General features: G+C 44.0%; 1 protein-coding gene across 1 annotated transcript in view; it reads left to right on the forward strand.

Moving 5' to 3' along the window:
• Positions 1–20,148, forward strand: part of zeb1b (zinc finger E-box binding homeobox 1b) — a 54,952-nt gene that overhangs the window by 11,911 nt on the left and 22,893 nt on the right. The window lies entirely within an intron of this gene.

Below are 20,148 nucleotides of genomic sequence, written 5' to 3' on the forward strand. Positions count from 1 at the left end.
AGCCCAGCACTAACCATATTTTCAGTTATATAACACTGCTTGACCAAATATGCAGGTATGCAAGAAACCCAATCACCAGAATAAATGTTGGCAGTGTATGTTTCAGCAAACTAGTGGTATGTAAAACACTTTTACATTTCTTTATGTTGCAACTGTACAAAAAACATGTATATAATGTATATACATCAATTTGGCAGAAACATTCCCCTAAAACAGGGGTTTTGCTTTGGGTGCTCGTTATCAACTTGTGAGGAAAAGACTAACAGGAAAAAAATGTGAAAAAACAGTAGCAGAAAACATCCTGAAGGCTGGACTTGGCTCCCTGCCTAATTATTTTAATAATTAATTGATTAATTGTTTGTCTATAAGATGTAAAAACATAAATGTGAAAACTGATCATGACATCAGACCCAGAGGCCAAAGTAACATCTTCAAATAGATTCTGTTGGCCAACCAACAGTCCAAAGACTTTTATTTACTATCATAAATGACAAAGAAAAAGCAGTCATCCTCACATTTAAGAATCAGGAACCAGCAGATGTTTGACATTTTTGACTGCAATGGTTAATCAATTATCAAAATAACTGGCAATTCATTTTCTTTTGATTGACTAATCGTTGCAGCTCTAATCAAACTCAAAATTTGCCTGAACCCGTCCATAGCTTTACTGCTGTGGCAACCATCTACTCTGAAGCAGTTTATGGATCTCAGTGACATTAAGTCTTAAACAGAAAATGTGGGCCCCAGACAAAACAGGAGAATGCAGGCAAAACTGCACACAAACACACACACAAAGCACAGGCTTGCAAATACAAAACCATACTACCCTTAACTTAAAATCAACAATTTCATAGTCTACAGCATGTGTGACACTGGGAAATGAGTCCCAGTCTGGTATACATGTTGTTCACTCTAGCAACTAATGTGACTGCATCTCAGCCTGACGCACTGTTGGATTGACAAATGACTAGATAAAGCACACAAGTACAGACCTTGATTAAAACATGAATTACTTTTATACAGAATATTTATATTTCTACTCCTATTAGAACAGTATAAGCCCTTTCTTTAAGACGTTCTGCTCCTAACGCAAGACGCTCCTAGTTACTGTATGAGGGGAGTCACCGTCCTCACAAGAGAATTGTTTTAAGTCCTCACTTCCTCTCTGTGATGCCCTGGTCCATCTCCCTCCTAGACTTAAGGGAATCCTCATAAAGGCAAATGTAGATCTTTAAAGGAAGATGGATTAATGCACAGACAGAGGTAAAGACTCAGCAGCATACAAGTGATTCGACTGACTGTGGCTATAATGACCAAAAAGTGAAAACATGTGTAGGATCCTATCCCACAGATGTCCTCAAGATAGCAGCGGGTGTGTGTCCTTTACCTGTTTTAACATGCGGCCCACACAGAAACACACACACACACATGCGTGCGTGCACGCACACACACACACACACACACACATGCACACCCCCTAGGCTGTTTATCCCCAAGGGCGCCCAGCTAAAAGGAGAGAGAGCCCCTTAATCATGTCCCTGTCCCACATCCTCGTTATCAGCCACGATTAATGAGCTCTCCATTAATGAATAAAAAAAAAAAAAAAACAGGAGGTGCCCACCCCTCCTGTAGGAAAGAGCACAGAGCATGTGTGTATGTGTATGTTTGTGTGTGTGTGTGTGAGGGGGGCTGATAGTAAACGCTCCCCAGGTGCAATGACATCACCCTCCAAGGTAGCTGTCACAGCTCGCTTTCTTTAGGGATGACAGGTCGTGTGTGTGTGTGTTAAATTGTATTTGCATGTGTGTGTGTGTGTGTGTGTATGTGTGTGTGTAAATGTGTACATGTGGCCTCACACTCTATACAGTGTTTTGATTGATCAAACCCAACCTCTGGGGTCTAATCCGTTTTTCCTTTGTATATCTGTCTTCCCCTTTTGTCTATGGTGGCTATATGGCGTCAGGAGGGCGGGAGGGAGGGAGGCGAGGGATAAGGAGCGTTTGATGAGGCAGTGGAAGAGGATGAGGAGGAGGAGGAGGAGAGGGCGGCAGGTGCAACGGACACCCGGCGCAATCACCGGCGCTCGGCAAAAGCGGCGACAGGAAATCAAGGTTGTCTTGGCAACCTGGCACTATCGATTAAGCGCCGCTGTCTCCGAGCTCACATCAGAGTCCCGATGGAAATGTTGCTGCGTTGGGTTTCAGGAGAGGACTTCAGTGAGGAGGAGGAGGAGGAGGAGGAGGAGGGGCAGGAGTTGATGATGGAAGAGAAGGAGTAGCAGGTGAGGAGAGGAGGGATGGACAGCGATGACTTCAGGTGATTGCATCTTGCTCAGAAGTGTCTCACCAACACTTTTGTCGTCCACCTCAGCTCAGCTCCATGTTTCTCTAAATCTTCTAGATTCATGGATGCAGAATATTTCTCATCACTAGGTCATTTCCATCGTTGAGGCCTTCTCAGAACCCTGCAAACATTTAGCATGCCTGTGTCCCTGCGTCTCCTCTTGCCTCCCTTGTACTGCATCTGTCTCTATATACGGGTGTATGCGAGCACAGTTCTCTCAGTTTTTCCAGGCCATTAGTTCACATTGTGCCGTCTGATTTAAGGACACGAGAGTTTGCCTTCCTGTCTCTACAGGGCAAAGCAGGTTCTGTGCAAACCCCTGCCTGCACACACTGATTTCACCATAATTGTACACTGAGGTGGTGATGTTGCATAAGCCCTGCGCAGAAGTAATCAATACACAGTATTGACTTGTTAGGAGGAGTATTTTTGGCTGATACTGCGCTCAGTCGGTGTATCTAAGACAGGCCATGTCTCTTTCACACTCGCTCCCCCTCTCTTTCTGTCTTTCTCTCTCCTGACAGAAGGTGAAATCACCCTGTCCCAAATCTCCAGCAGATGTCTTCTCTCTCTCTCTCTCTCTCTCTCTCTCTCTCTTTCTTTCTCTCTCTTTCTTTCTCTCTCTCTCTCTCTCTCTCTTTCTTTCTTTCTTTCTCTCTCTCTCTCTCTCTCTCTCTGTCATACACACATTGACAATATGAACACTGAGTCAAATTAAAACAATCTTCGTTTGTTATCAAATTGCAGTTTAGTGTCAGATGAACAGTTCATACTGTCACCTCCTTTATGAAGTGCAGTGAACACTTGTTAAATTGGAAGCTGTGCTGCTTGAGGAGGTTTACTGCTCTCCGCTGATTGGACGGACAACAGAACAAAACTGTCCCTGTCTCCGTGCCCCTCTCTCACTCGCTTCCTCCTACCCCCCATGGTCAGTGGAACACAGAGCAGTCCTCTGTCCTGCCATCATGTGGGTTTTACAGCCTGGTTAACCCATAGCTATCTGCTGAGCCAGGCTCTATATTGTCTCACACTGTGTTTCATTTAGTGAACTCAGTCACTTACTCTAGCTCTGGCACTTAAAGGAATAGTTAGGTATTTTGAGAAACATTGTCATTTGCTATTTTGCTAAGAGTAGATGAGAAGATCAAGACCACTGTCACGTTTGGAAGCTAAATATGAAGCAACAGCTAGCAGCTGCAATTTACTGCAGCTGATTTTGAGACAAGGTAAACAGTTTTCTTGTCAACACATTTCTCATTTCACATGTCTGAATAATTGCCACTGAAAATCAACTCATTCATATTGGGAAAATGAGTGCATTAGTTTTTCACCAGTTCTTAAACACATAAACACAGCACTCAGGAGAGAAAACTATTTTACAAAATGGAACTCCAGAATTGTCCATATCAGTTGCCTCTCTGGGCTTCCATTGGTACCATTTTGCATCTTAACATGACAGGTTAAGATCATTTTTTTGCTTTTGCCTCGTGGTCCTCCATTATATTTCAGTTTTGGTGCTCTGAGGGAAAAGTTTGGACACCCCTGACATTCATATATGAGAAATAATTAGACATCATTAATACAACGTGTTGACAATTTGCTTTTAAAAACTTCTAGAGATGACAATGGGTCCTTCCATATTTGTATGCCACTATATCTAAGGGAGAACAATTCTACACAGGCAGCACGTATTTTGACAGCAACTGAGTTTATACTAAAATGAATTAAATAGTGCAGAATAGATGCAATCACACTTGAATTAAGCACATGAAAAGGTGAGAACAGAGGAGACCTGAACTGAACACAACAATATGCTATTTGGCCTGGAGTAATGTCTTACAAGACTGTGGGGGCGCCTAACATCTCCACTCCCCTCTCATCTCTCTTTATTTGGGGCTATTCTGGGCCGGACTAATGTGGCGGCGCTGCTGCGTGCTGAGTGAGTCAGCGGTCATTAGGGCGTGCAGACAGCACTTTGCCGGAGGCCACAGGAGCCAGTCAGTCTAATGATGAGGCCAGTGAAGTGCCAGGGACCTGGGAGCTCAGGACGTCCTATAGCTCCATCCAATTAGGCTCCCTGGGCCCCGCCCATTGTCACCGTTACTTTAACCACATAGGACAGCTGAGAGACGGACAGCCCATTTAGGTTTGAAAAAGATGTCTGAGAGACACGTTTACGATTGATGTGCTGTTGATTTCAGCTCCTCATTTCCATAAAATCTAATTATTATTTCATTTTACACATGAAATGCAGTCAGTTGCTGATCGGATTAGAAAAACATTTTCAATGCAAATAAAAGACATTTTGAATATTCAGCATTTACACGTGGTCAAATGAAATTAATTTACAAAAACAGTACTGGCACAAACTGGTGCTGTGTGTAATAAATAATATGTGCAACTCTGTTTCCAAAAAATGTAAAAATCCATATCTTAAAGATGCAATCCAAAATGTTATTAACTTTAATCTAATTATACATTTTTTCAAATGTAATCTGGATTTATTATAGTTAACTATTATTTGTAATCTGGTTCCATAATCCCAATTTTCCTTTGTTAGCCAGAGCAAAATACCAGCATGTCTTGACTGTATTCTTGAATGTGTATGCCACTGCTGTCTGCTGTAACTATCATGTAACTGACTTGAGCCATGAGAGAGAGGCTCAGCCACAGAGCTCAGATCCAGTCATCCTCCCCTGGGAGAGGCTGACTGAACAGGAATGTAAACACGGCAGCTAAATAAACTGCTGTGTGGGCCACGCAGAAACAGAGAGACATAGAAGAAGGCAGAGAGGTCGGGATCAGTCAGAGAAAAGGACAGAATATTACAGGGGAGATGTTTTAGTGGATGTAATCAAAGAATTTAAGGGGAGATGACATCCACTGTGCATCGAGGCTTACAAGGACAGCTCAGCATTCCTCTCCTTTTAACACCTTATCTCAAGCTCTCACTCTAAAATAAGATGCACTCACACCATGTCACATGGCAGCAGCCATCACCCACAGCTCCTCAAATACTCCCCGCACTCTGAGAGCTTGAGAGTGCAGGAGGCTGTGTTCAGAAGTTTTTTTGTGGAAAAAGTGGTGCACAGTTGGGGTAGCTTTTAATAACAGCAAACAGTACTTAACACTTTAGTGTGCCATAAGGTACATATTAGCATTTCTACAATAAGTGTCACATCATGTTCACATTACATGTATATGAGTTTACTGTCACTGGGACAATTTCTAGCTGTGTTTGTGGCTACCAAAACAGGTATTTTAAGCCAAAACATGATCTTTTACTAACCCTAACCAAGTGGTTTTTGTGCCTAAACCTAACGAGACCATGAGCACAGTGTTGTCAAAACATTAAATAAAAAATTGAACCTAACGAAATGAAAAGTTTCAATATAGCTGTTGCTCACAGAAATGTGCATTGCTAATATCAATTCTGGCTATTGGGTAGTGAAAAGTGTCTTGAAAAGCGTCTCTCCGTCTGCAGCTTCTTCAGGCGCCCTTTGTCTCCACCCCCAGCAGCAGTCTAATCCTGCAGGCTTGTTTTGATGTGGTGACCTGACTGTTGAGCACAGGTGCTGCCGGCTGCTGCCATGAGGCCGCTCTGCTTGCTGTAACCCAGGGCAGGTGGCAGCCATTATGACTCTGTCTGAGGTAGCAGACTGGCAGTTTAGCAGTCACCATCCCACAGCCTGTTCTGCTCTCTCAGCCCACCGGTGGATGACTGTTGACATAGCTGATTAAGCTGTCATGTGCCATGGCACAGTGTCCCACTACCACCTGTCCATTCTCACCTTCTCCCCAAAACCACCAGCATTTTCTTAAAGGCACCGGTTTAGAGGCCTGTTCTTCTTTGTTTTTCTTTTTTTCCTCCCTCAATGCCTTTCATTTTCTCCCGAGGTGGATCAAAGAGAAGAGGTCTGTGGAGGCGTATGGAACCAGACTCAGTGTCAACAAGAAGCTTTCTCTGCTTCTTACTCAGCGAGACTTTACTGTGGAAAAAATCCCACTACAACTTCTGAATGCTGTATGTTTAGTGACAGTAGCCACAGAAAACTGGTGCCAACATGTCCTCTTCTAACACAGTGTTACACTCAAGCCATGTTATATATCTCTCTCATTCACCAGGTCACGAGTGCTTCCAGATATTCTACCTGATGTGTTCCTCTCATCCCTCTCTGTCCTCTCCTTCCCTCCATCCCTGCCTCTAACACTGGGCGCTGGGCCAGAGGTGCTAAACAGCGTCTTAACCTGGTGTCTGAGCCTCGACTCATCCTTTATTCATTCCCATTAAAGGAGCATGAGAGTTGTTCTGCCTGTAGTTGCTGCTGTTCGCCCCTCCATTAGAAAGACAAACGGCCGTAGTGCCGGTGTACCTACCTAGTCTTCCATACATAACTAATAGGTGGGTGTGAATGAAATATGCATGCTGGGTTTCTCCTGACAGCAACGATTCAGGTTTGTGACAAGACAGGCCATACGGTGATGCTGTAGTAAGACACAAATACAATACAGGGTATTGTATGTAGGGTTGCATTAAAAAGAGTCTTTTTCTGATGTCTTCACATGTTTTAATTGATTTTTTGATCTCTTAAAATGTTTCTTGGTAGACCAGTGAGAATTCGACCCTCTCTCATTTCAGTTCAGATCTATGCTCCGATAGGTCTAGAGTTGTAATTGTTGTCTTGTTTATTAAATTTGGTCTCATGCTACTTTCAGAGTGGCATAAAATGGTGGTAAAAACCTTGAAATCTTCATTTGAGGAAGCTTGCAATCATCTTGAAATATTTATACTGTACAACAGAGGCACAAAGGCACAAAAACAATAGACTCATGCACACAAGTGCCTCCACCAGTGCCATTCAGCTGGCAGTATGCCAAAATCTTCCCAGGGATATAAGCCCCTAGGCTCTCTTATATACTACTGCATGTAGAGTGCACACACACACACACACACACACACACACATAGGCCAAACAATATCAGCATCTTCCACCTTTACAACCTTGTTTCCCTGTGAGGAGCCTGTTTGAAGAGAAAGGGAGAGATAAAGAGAGGAGGACAGGAGACGATGGGAGGAGAGGAGTGAGATAAAGGTTAAGAATGGCGATGAAAACGGTGAAAAGTGCTACGCCAGCGACTCCGGCAGGGAGACAGACAGGAGTGAGCATTTCTGCCCCGCTGGTGGAATTTTGAGTGTGTAGGGAGTGGTGTGGGGGTGTGTGTGTGTTCAAGGTAGGTAAATTGAATATCAGCATATCCTGTGAACTGTCATCCTCACCCACTCTCTCTTTCTCCCTTAACCCTCACTGGACTGTACTCACTGCAGCGTAATCAATGAACGTAAATGGTACAGTTGGTTGGAGACCTGAGGGAACAAAGATCATTGATGGCTTAAAGAAATTAAGAGATTCTTCTGTGTGTGTTAGTGCAGCTTTGCATGTGCATGCATTTCTACTACATGAGGTTCTGTTTCGTGGGCGGAGGATGGGGAGTGCACCTGAGCACTAATCCAGCCAGTTAGTTTTTGGAGAAGCCATTTAAAATGAGCGGAGGCATTAGAGAGAGGTGGATGAGGAGGTCAGGATTTTCCTTTAATCCTCACACTGCTGCTGCCAGAGGAGAGTGACGGGGGCAGACAGGCAGCAAACTGCACCACTGTGACAGCATGTTTGGGAGGGTTGAGGTTGGCACTGTGCCACTGTAACACTGTATGTTCAAAAAAAGACACTGAGCACTAATCACAGTCAGTTAACATGCCAGTGGGGTTACACAAATATAAACACATGCATACAGAAAAGCACAGGCCAGATGTATTTTAATGTATATAAAGGTCCTGATCATCACACACACACACACACACATTCCCTGCCTCATGGCTAAGGGGCATTACAGTAAAGTAGCAGGTGCCTGTCCATGGCAGCAATGCACGGGTTGATTTGATGGTAATCTATAATCTGTAAGGCTTTGATGCCACCGCCGGTCTTATCAGCCAGGTTTGTTTGGCCAGGCTCACAGTGCTGGTTTTAACAGGATGACAGCATTGCTCGATTAACCTCTGGTGGGTTTTTCAGCGCTACCCTTTCTATCATTGGAGCTGTTTTTATTCATGCATGAATGGATTGATGCTTTTCATGGGGTGTGTGTCTGTGCACAGGCATTTAAGTGGGAGAGTTGTGGGGTTTTTTGTGCGAAGAGGAAATATGTTGTATTGTAATGACTCATTTAGGCTGGACTCAAGGACTAAAATCATGGTTTCATTTGTTTGCTTTGTATTGAGTACCCAGTCTGTGCTGGTAATTCAGTGTTAAACACTATGGCAGGCTGCCTCCTATACATTATACATGAAAATCCATTGTTGATTTCATTTGTCTTTCAGGTATTCTTCCATCCCCCATCCCTCTTTAACGCTCACTGTAATCCAGTTTGAGCTGGAGGTTGCTGTACTCACTATAGTGGTGTTATTAATCCAAATTTGTTGGTGGATCCACCTTGTTACGATGTGCAGGCTGGAAATGCAGCAGACAGCAGAGCTGTTAGTGGTGACATGTGCAGCTCACATGGCGCCAACTGCTTTTATTGGACAATAATGGGAGGCTGCCATGGATGACTTAGAGGGACACAGCCGAAACCTTCCACATGGAGGGATTTTATTGGAACGCAACACACTTGGTGCTGTAATGCATGTAAACCACTGTATGATGTATTTTCTGGACTCAGAGGCTTCACACAGCAACACCTAAAACTGTGAGTGGGTGTGCCTGTTGGGTGTATGATTGATTGTGTTTGTGCCTCATAGTGAAAGATTTTTAAAACATGCATCATAGGTGAAGCACTGTGGAACATTAGTGGTAATGCATCTGCTGGTTACTTTTTATGCTTTCATGTACGTGTGTTTGTGAGCGTCTTTATACTTGCGATGCTTTAAATGTCCAAGTTCTTGCATAACTTGAACATGTAGATCTCATGTTACGACAATAACTGATATGAGACAGATGTCAGTTCCACCATATCAGACAGGACTTCAGGTTATTGTGGTGTCCTCATTGTTGAATTCAGGCAGCTCGTTACAGAATTCAGGACTCATCATGTCATTTCATGGTCTGGGGATAAGGTGAGCCGGCTAATGAGTTAACAGTGTTAGGTTATCAGATTAACCTAACATGCACCTCCATGGGATTACTGCACTGTGGAATTAACAACGTTAAAGGTCCTATATTGTAGAAAGTGAGATTTCCATTTTTTTTATTATTAAAACAGGTCTAGGTGCTATATAAATACTAAGAATTAAAACACTCAATCCATGGAGAAAGGCACACAGTCTGCATTAAGAGACTGTGCCTTTAAACAAGTCATCAGGCATTCCGTATGGCTGTGATGTCACAAGTATACAGTCAACACTGCAGCAATTAACAGTACTGGAAAAATGGTAACATTGGTAAACATTTTTGAACATCAATGCTTTCAAACCTATACTAGCAGACACCCAAATAATGGTTTAAAAAAACAACAACTTTAAAACAGTACCCCATCTGTGAAGTTGTGCCTGAGTCCTGTCAGATTTATTTTCGACAGGGACAGTCGTTGTTTAGTGAAGCGAGTTTGGCTTTGACATAATTTGTGTTTATTCGCCCCAAACAGCAAGATTACTTTAGTGTCCATTAGCAGTAAGATAGCGAGCAACAACAAACCCTGAGGTTGTGCGTTTGAATTCAGGTCAGCCTCTCACTGAACTCAGCACTCACAAAATTCTGGTTCCTCGGTTCTTTTCCCCTCTCCTCTCTGTAATGTTAAAGCTAAGTCCACTCCCCCCTCCACAGATCACTGCTGCAGACTCCTGATAACAGGAGTGAAGAAAAATCCACTTTTTAATTACAAATCTCTGAGTTCTGCCCCTGGTGGTAAACGGTTCAGGATCAGAGCAGAATCTGAGGTGATTACTCCTCCTGAAGGTCTGGCTCTGCACCTGACTCTCTTCTCCAGAGCTACAGCTTGTGACTACATGTCATGTACTGTATGTACAATTATACATCAACTACTTGTAACTCATTTATTCACTTGTTTTTGGATAAGTAATTGTAATACGATTAAATGGCTACCATAACATGTAGACCAGGTTACCACATAGACCAAACGTTGGTATTATTCTATGGTAATTGATCTCACCTGTATGTCATCGTTTTGTTTAGAGCGAGTCACATGCCGTCTGGCATAATTCACAGTCAGACTAGCTTCCTCTGAAAGTAGTCACCATCCTGTCTCCTCTGTCAGGTACTGGAAGTGTTGTGTCAGCTCTGTGATAGCTCCTTCAACTTCCTTCTACTCCTAAGATAAAACTTCCCCTTGTCTAAAGGGCCTCACTAGGCGATGATCTGTGGAAACACTCTGCAATCTGTCTGCAAAACAGGGTTTATATTAGAATATGGTTAAGGTTGGTTCTGCTATGATGCATGGAAATTCTGGCTAATTATAAAGAAGACAAACACCAGTACCTCTACTTCATGAGTATTTCTTGTTCTCTGAGGAGCCCGCCTCTCTCTGTTCTCTCCGTCCCTCTCTCTGTTGATGTCCAGCTAGAGCACCTGGGAGGAAGCAGCTGTAGGTGGTGATTACAGTTCAGAGACTCCAAAATAACCTCTCCTCCTCCCTGCCTGCTCTCTCCTTACATTCTCTCCTTCTCGGCCGCCCTCTCCCAGCCTTCTTTTCTCTGAATCACCCATCACCCAAAAAAATAATGCAGTCAGAGTATAAGAAATTAACCACGAAGAAAGACTTAGGCAGAAGTTCTAAATCGCCTCCGTTCTCTGCTCTGAATGTGTGTTCCTGTGTGTGTGTAGTCATGTTAATAAACTGACTGATACACACTGCCTGGCTCATCAATATGGGGGACGGTAGGCTCAAACAGATGAACACAGGATGAATAATGTTAGCTGAGAATTGCTGCATATGACCACCCCTCTCTCCACCCACCTCTGGTGTATGTGCGCAATTGTGTGTGTGCATGTGTTTACTGTGCTAAAGCTCCCATCAATCACACGCCCAGAACCTTTCACCAAACTCCACACACACACACACACACACGCACACTCACACTAAGACACTAACACATACACACTCCTGCTGAGTTTATTAAAAGCCAAAGTGTTATCACTGATCTGTCTGACAACAGCTGCACACCGGTGCACACAAACACATACACATGCAAATATCTACACTCAGCTCTAACACAACCATCAACACAGGTCACAATCATGGTGGTGTTGTGACAAGAAGAGCTAGTCCTTGGACAGAACTGTCTTTCTTTCCTCTTCCTCTGGGCTACAGAGCACATCACCAGTTGAACAGGAAGGCAAGTGTTCAGGGTCACACACTGCCCAGTGGAATTCCCCCTGAACCACAGGGAGCACACACAGCTCTGTTTGACCCACTTCAGCCACCATAGTGTCAGAGGAACAAAGAGCAAGTATGCAATGGATGCAGGTCAGGGAGTAAGCCAAGAACTAATAACAACAGTACTGTGACTGCTTGTATCTGCACTGATGTTTTCTAGGGATCGGCAATCTGGCCAAATAATAATATCACAGTCTATTTAATAAGAATTTCAATCAATGATCTAAATTATGATCCTTTTTGTCAATTTTCGAAATACCCTGTAGACTCAGCCAGACATTTAAAAGCAATGAATTTCTCCATTTGCACCATTAAAACACAATCTAGCATTAAAGATATTTTGTGGCACAAGCTCCTCATCCTCCATGTTGCTAGCTATACCTCACATTACTGTGTTTGAGCGCGTTGTTTACAATACGTCCCTGAAGAACGAGCCATTAAATACAGGTTTGGGGTACAGTGTGTCTTCGGTAAGACATTTCACAACAGAGCAGTAGAAAAGAAAGGGAGAGGTTGTTCTGATCAAATGTTTCACTGTCCCCACAGTTGCCAACTGTAGAGATATCCTCATAAATGCTCCAAGGACTAAACTGTTATCAGATAGGCATCTTAAGTGTTCCTACTTGGAGATACTTGACATGAAATAGAAAGGAGGATCTATCCCAGAAAACATCTGGCTGTTCCCTGTCGAATGACTTCACATTATGGGTGACATCACATGGGATAGTCCCGAGCGTTCTATCCAATGATTGCAGTGCGCTTGGGTAATCGTGGTCCCACCCTGTTGGCTGTCGCACACTAGAAACCCTGCTCTGGCCTCCATCTTTCAGCCTCAGGGAGCTGCAACCAGCATCTGACCAAAACAGAAAAAGAACATGACTAAGCTGAATGAAGGACAAGACAGCTGTATGTAACTTACAGTCAAAGATGTAACATCATTATTTGGTTTGCAGTTGTATTAGTCTAACTATATTCCCATAATCAATCAATTCAGCATTGAAGCCTGGCTGACTCACTTGTGTTCCTCTTCCACGCTCAAAAGCAACAGTTAATTTTGCCCCTGCCTGTTTACAATGCTGGAATACACTAAGCGAGGTGATATAACACCACAGTCCCACAGCAGCAGTGTGTGACTCACTGTAGACCCATTACCAAAGATGGCAGAGGGGAGTGAGAGATCTGCGCCTATCGATCGCCCCAGCTGGACTGTCGATACTCCCCTTCGAATTCTGACACAGCAAACTAATGGTCTCCCCGGCTGGTGGCAACCAGACTCACGCCCACGCACCATCCCAGCACCTCTGGGTGTAATGGACAAAAGAAACCCATCAATATGTCAATACATGACGCGCAGCGTTTACCTGCTGCCTCAGCCATTTCACCAATCAGCACCACATCAAGAGGGTACATTAACAACGGCGCTGCTAGCTCAGCCTGTGATTTTTCATCTGTCCGCCCATGTTTTTCAAATCATAGTTTATGAGTTAGTCATAACAAGTACAATCATAGTGAAAGGGAAGGGTGTTGAACTGGAAGAGGGGCACAGTGGACTAATTTGACCCCCTTACACACACTTAGGGTGAGGTCTTGCAACATGTATACACACACGTACCCACTCTTTGTCACCTGGTTTAACAAGACAGATTTTTGTGGCTGTCCATCTGCCTGTAGTCCACCATCATGGTCATTTAGCAGCAGGGTAATGGTGTGAGCACTGCTGGTTGACTGCTCTTCAGCCTTAGTTGCCCTCGAGGCTTGTGTTGTGGGGAGAGGGGGCTAACCCTTCCTGATCACACGGGGCAAAGCCACTTTGCCTGGGGAGAAAGGAAAGGATGTAAGGAGGGGGGTTGTTGGTGGAGGACTGAGGTGACAAAAGAGCTTTTGTGGATGTAAGTTTACGGCGTTAACCCCTTTCTCTCCCTGCCTCACATGAATAACAAGAAACTACTGTGACAACTGAACGATAGCCCCGGGCTGGGTGTTTGATTGTGTGTGTGTGTGTGTGTGTGTCAGGGGTTGTCCAGGACGTTTGGCCTCGGGTGTCTTGTGACAGAGTCGACATTCTGGAGAAATGAGAGAGTGGTCAGCTGTTGTCAAAATGCCACAAAGAGGAGGATTTTCTACAAAAAAGAAAGAGCACTCGCAGCACTTTTGTGCGTTACTGTCAGAATTAGTGAAGCCACAGTAGGTTGTCAACATGGATCTCGGCCTTGGCTTCACTGAGGTGTGCCAACCTGCTGATTGCTATAAATGTGGAACTTGCAATGGTTGTAAAATTAGATGTAACAAATAAACAAAAAGGCTCTCTTGGGTTATTTCTGCACTTCCAGCCGTCTATGAATGTGTGTACAAGCGTGTACAAATGCGTGTGCGTGTGCTGCCTGTTGCCCTCTGGCCTGTCCCCTCACTGAGACATCTGTCAGGCAGAGCCACGGCGTCAGCGACTGACCTTTACTGAGGCACAGCCACAGCCTAAATGCTGTCCATTGCCCTCACTCTTTTACTTTCTGTCTCTCTTTCCTCCTGTCACTTCCTTGTTGTCTCGTACCTCCATTTTATTATTCACTTGATTTTCCTCCTTCAACATCCACCCTCGTTTCAACCTTTTATGTCTCCTTTCCCCAGCCCCCGTCTCTCCTGTGTTCTCTCCATCTTTCTTTCTCTCTGACAGTTTGTGACACTCCCTCCCTGGGGCAGCCATCAGTTCAGATGAGCATTGTATGTGACAGGCCAGCTTTGTCTTTTTAAGCCATTAGCAGTTCCTCTCCTCCCACCTTGCCATCATTTCCCCTCCGTTTACCTTTTCTGCCCTCTTTTGTGTTTGTGCGTGCTACATCTCTCGCTACCGACTGGCAATCTTTGCATTAATCTACATAACAAACACAGTCTCGACTTGAGTGAAGAATTGACAAGTGTAAATATGCGACAGTGCTGATGACGTCTTTAAAACGAACTGAGGTTTTAGGTGGAATTCACTGATGCCAGTGATAAATCTGTACAGTAAGGTATACTTACAGGTAAGCATGCTTTAAAGAGGTTTTCCAGTTGGAGAATTGTTTGGCTGTGGAACTTCCTCCCTCCCTCTTCATAGGCTGGTGTAATTCTCCCAACTCTGTACTCCCCCACAGTAAACTGTCAAGCCTAATACAGGCAGGAATGTCCAGTCACCTGCTCCTAAAATGCAACAGCCCTGTGCTACACTAACCTAATATAGACCTGCATGACACAAGCAGGTTGGATAGCACCGTTGTTGCTCATTGCATATATTTAAACACACACCTCAGCGTGCCACAGCTCAGCTGCTAGGCCACAGTCTTATGTTGTGGAAGCTAAAATCACGCTATGCAATTATGTCATTTTCGAAAATATGTCAATATGACAAAAAATGGCTGATTAGAGTTGTGCCAGTGGTTGTTAATAAAGAAAGTACAAGTATTTGCACGACCTGATGTTGCCGTGTTGGTGTTGCTCCAGGACCATCATTGAAACTGACCACTTATGTGTTTGTGATGTCAGAGCTCAGCGACTCTCATAAAAAGACCAGAAAAATACGCACAAGGGAGAAGTTATCTTCTCAAACACGCGTTTAACATTGTAAAAGGGTCTATTTTAACCCAAACCATGTTTTCCTAAACCTAACCAAACAGAGACATAACACTGAAAAAAACAAAACAAAACAATAAAAAGAAAGTAATAAGTGAACAGTGTAACAATATGTTCCACATGGGATAAAGACCCCAGTCTACTGACTGAGAGTCCTGTAAGTAACCAACTCACCCACAGTGGCTTGGTCAAGGTTTGGTTTTTGATGCTGTCTCATAAGTTGAAATGATGGTGCTGGAAAAACAGTAACTATGATGTTCCAGCAACAACACCATCACAGTGGAATCAGATACACCGCAGTATTTGTGATCCAAAACTGTGATTTTAAATAAAAACATGATGCTGTCCAGTAAAGCACTGTGCAGTGCTACCAAGCACGAAGAAAGACTGGTAGTATGTTTAGCATGGTAGCCCTGAAGCACTCAGTGTGTCTGTAACAGAGCTTGGATCAAGATGTGAAATTGGACTCTGTTGTCTGACAACACAGAACAGGCCCAACAGTTTGGCCTGTCACTTGTTGATGACAAATGATTATCACACCTCTGGATCCATTTGCTCATTGTTCAGCCTTAATGCACGACTGGCTGATTTTCACACATGTGGGCTAAAATGGTATCTGCTGACCAAGTCCTTTTGCTCTCATTAGTGCTGAAGAGGTTGGAGAAAAAAAGGAAACAAGCTATGTAATGAAGCTTGATGCTACTGATGCAACTGACTACATTTAAACAGGCTGAATACCTTCAGGCAGTCGCTCTAATAATATCCTCACAGAGACTCCACTCAAAATGTCAAGCCTAGACACAAACTGGCAAAATCAAAGGGGAAGAAGACCATTATACCACTGCGCAGCCTTCAAATCCTATCAGTGTGTAACTGAAGCCTGAATGGAGGCTGACAGCAGAGGTGACAGGGACGTTTCATTTTGCAGGCGACACTCCAATGAGGTTTGACGGAGGCAAACGCAACATTAGCCAGATTTGTGTTTGGTTGCCTGCCTGGTGTTACAGAGGCTCTGCACTTAACTTTGAATGGCCGCTAACAGAGGAGAGACAACTGTTTACCCAGATGTGTGCGTGTTTCATGCAAAGACTAAATATTTGTGTTGCTGTTTTGGTGTTGTTCTGTGTTTGAGGTGATTTCCAGTCAAGTCCTCTGTGACTAAAATCCAGCTATGGTAGAGCTCAGATAACATGGTTTGTTATTACTTGGTATATAGAGGCCTGATAAGTGACTGAGACAAGGGGGAAACACAGTGACAGACCAAGCGTATAAAGCATAAAGAAGGAGCAGGGAGGTTAAAGAGAGAACAGAAGTGAGGTTGTTGTCGGAAGCGTGACTGCAGGTTTTTGTCCTTACCAGAAACTACAACAGATGTTTCCTCTCTTCACCTCACTTTCTTCCTCCCCCTGCTCACCCACCTCTTGCCCACCTCCTACATCACTGATCTCTCAGTCACCTGCCTGTGTAGCTGGACTGGTTGACTAGGTGGGCATTCTCTCACCACAGACCTGCTGAGTGTTGGAGAACTGGAGCAGGCCTCTTTACTGATGGATGAAGGGAGGGAGGTACGGTACAGAGATACTCTGAAGTAGGTAGCAAAGGGTTTAGTTGCTGCGCTTGTAGGAGTTTTGTAGGGTGGTATCAGTTTTTAGTGTTAGGTGAATTTCTAATGGTTCATCATGGTTTTCTTTAAAGGGTACGCAGCCATGATCATGTGACCACCTACAATGATAGAAAGGCCTCTACATGCCAAGCATGCCTCTTAACAGCTTAACATTCAGAGCACACACACACACTCTTCACTCTCACTTAGGTGTACCACTGTTATTACCTTGGATGGGGCTGTCTCACCTCCAATATAAACATAGGTTGGGAGACAAGTGTAAACTAGGTGGCCGTGGCATTGTGGTGGATTGTGTGTGTGAGTGTGTGTGTGGTGCGATCACACCCTCCGGCCCCTATCAGCCCACCTGGCCTTATTTAGAAGAGCTGAGAGGAGCCAGGAGCAGCAACACTCTGAGGACACCCGGTGTAACAGAATGTGTGGCTCATCAGTGCGCTCATTAGCCCCGCAGAGACATACCACAGCCTGTGACTTCCCCTCAGTAGAAATACAGTCTATTATCTGGGTGTCATTTAGGTACAGCAGCACTATTAGGACTAACCCTGAGTAATAAAGGCACGTGGCAGGCAAAGCGCAAAATAGACAAGGTTTAGTAATTAAATGTTTGAAAAGCATTCCACAATCTCGGAGGCGCAGTTAAGTCTTTTTTTGCCATTCCTAACACTCATTAACACCCACTGACTTTCTTTACACTTCCAAGTGCCATCATGCAGATTAAGAGAACAATAGCCACCATTAGCATTAGTGTTATCATGGAAAGTGCTCATCAGATGGGAGATGAGTGACCCGCGGAGCCCCATTAGCTCACATGCTAAAACCTTGATCAGCGTCATTAGGAAGTCAAGAGACCATTGTCTTCTGAAATGATTCCGATGCTCCACAGGTTGTTGAAGTGCTTTGACTCTGATGAAATACTCTTAACCAATTGTCTGTGTCAGCCAGGTATTGTTATTTGGCCAGTTGAGTTTACTATTCAATGGACCATTTGATATATTGTAGTTGTAGGAAATAGAGAACTACATCAAAAGTGACCAATTCTCAGGCCTATTTTTAACTCAAGTCCATACTAGTGGTTCTGCTTTTCACCCTCCCAGTCTATATTAGAACATGAGTAAGAGTCATTTGATGTTGTTTGGGGAGTTTTTGGACCTGATTGTTGTGCTGTGTATCCATGGAGACACTGTCCAGGATATGACTGGTCCTAGATGTGACTGGCCTCCTCTGGTATGGTTGGCAGACACTTGTGGTGGAGAGGCTTGGCATTCTCTGCTAGGCAAGGCCAAACTTGCTTGCAAAACAGTCTCTTGGGACCCCTAGTGCCCTCTACAGCTAACTGACTGTGTGAAGGGATACTGTTGTGTCCACAGTTATATCTCCTAAAAACTACTGGAACAAAACAGTCTTTGCCTGACCTGAATGGCCTCGCAGGTTTGAGGCAGCCTGCGAACAAGCAAACCATGAAAAAATCCCCAATTCTTTTGTTTTGTTATCGGCACTTGAGTTGACCTTCCTGACTCTGTGGGAGGAAGGCTGTTGTTTTAACAAAACCAACAGCATTTACCTCAGCGCTGAATGAGGCGCCTCACCTTGAGACGGCATACTTGAGGTTTTGAATGGCACGGCTTTGTTTTACTTTGGTTGAAGCGAGGTTTTTTTGTAGTGGTTTGCTTCCCTGAGAAAATGGCATTGCAGAGCCGCAAGGGCAGACTGTGTGACGGCAGGGTCTGCACTCTTTGAGGATGCCTGTGGTAGTTCCACTGCTGCCTGCCTGGCCCTGAGCTCCAAATGAGATAAGTGGCGTACCTCAATGAGGGAGCCTGTACCAAGGCTAAATATAGAGACAAGAGAGAGGTAGAAGGCCAGACAAATAGTTGCTGCTGTTCATGATGAGTCAATCTGTCTAATCACAAGCAGAACAACCTCAGAATATGTGTTGGTCAGTTGACTGAATTAGTAGCAGGGAGAGAGCACACCCTTTGATCTGTCTCTTTAAGAGCCAAACTCAGGGAAAAGTGTTTTGGTTGGACATTCCAGACATACCTCCTACACCTTCTGGTATGGGGTTGTCGGCCTGCACATAAGACGTATGGGTTTAGGGTTCCTTACAGATGTCCTTATAGGTAATGAATCAAGATAAAAGCTAACTTCAGATGGTAATGTGTTTGTTCACAGACTGTATATGTTTCTCTGTGTTCTCATCTGAAGCTCAGCTATTAAGCCAGTCACTCACACCTTGAGGGCCTCAGAGTACAGAGATAGCTCACTCCTATAGAGGTGGAGCCATGTTGCCATTCCTCTCTGGCACTCCTCAGTGTATGAAATTACAACTCGAGTGATCAACTGTTGTACAACTACTTCTGTACTTCAAACATATTAACTCCATCAGTACTGTCATACAATTAGCTAACATTACATTTATAAGCTATCTCTAAATACCCCATGTTAGCATTAACTGCTGTGTAATTATCAGTCTGGAAGAAACGTGCAGAGTTCAGCACCAAACTTCTTCATCCTCTCATGTTATACTGAGGGCAGACTGGATGCTACAGTGACTCACTATCACCTCTTGAGGTACTGTGTGGTATTATGAGACAGGACAGCCGGGACTGGTTGGTTAGCATGCTAACTTGAGTAGACATCTTTGAAACACTATACATAGATGACTTTGGCATGATGTTACAACTTATTTTTTCACATTCTTTTGATAATTTTAGTTAAGTTTTGAATTAATATGAATTCCACTAAAGTTCTTACATATAGCTCCTTTAAACAATTAGAGGAGTCTGATAAATGAGCCTGTGTCAAGGGGCACATGGCACTGATGATATCTGCCAAGGTGATCTCCTCCAATGGGGTTACATTAGGCCTGTCTGGGGAGTAACCCACCCAGTCACCCATTCCTTTGCTGGTAATTGATAGAGCCTGGCAGGTGTCATAACAACACTGCCCTCTCTCTCTCCAGCAGGCATATTTAAGTGTGGCTGGCATGGACTGTCTGGCGTTGTCCTTCAGTAGACTCTGGGAACTTTGCAAGGGGGAGAGAGTGTGAAGAGTGATGGTGAGGGTAGAGAAATTCAAGAAGATTTGGCTTCAGTCATTTACTTAAGTATTACTGGGGAACTCCAGCAATTTACAGCTATTGTACATATTTGCAGCACGCTGTAGGTGAAGAGTAAATAACATACTGAGAG

The sequence above is a fragment of the Pagrus major genome, chromosome 19 (genome assembly GCF_040436345.1).
Source record: "Pagrus major chromosome 19, Pma_NU_1.0".
NCBI classification, from domain to species: Eukaryota; Metazoa; Chordata; class Actinopteri; order Spariformes; family Sparidae; genus Pagrus; species Pagrus major.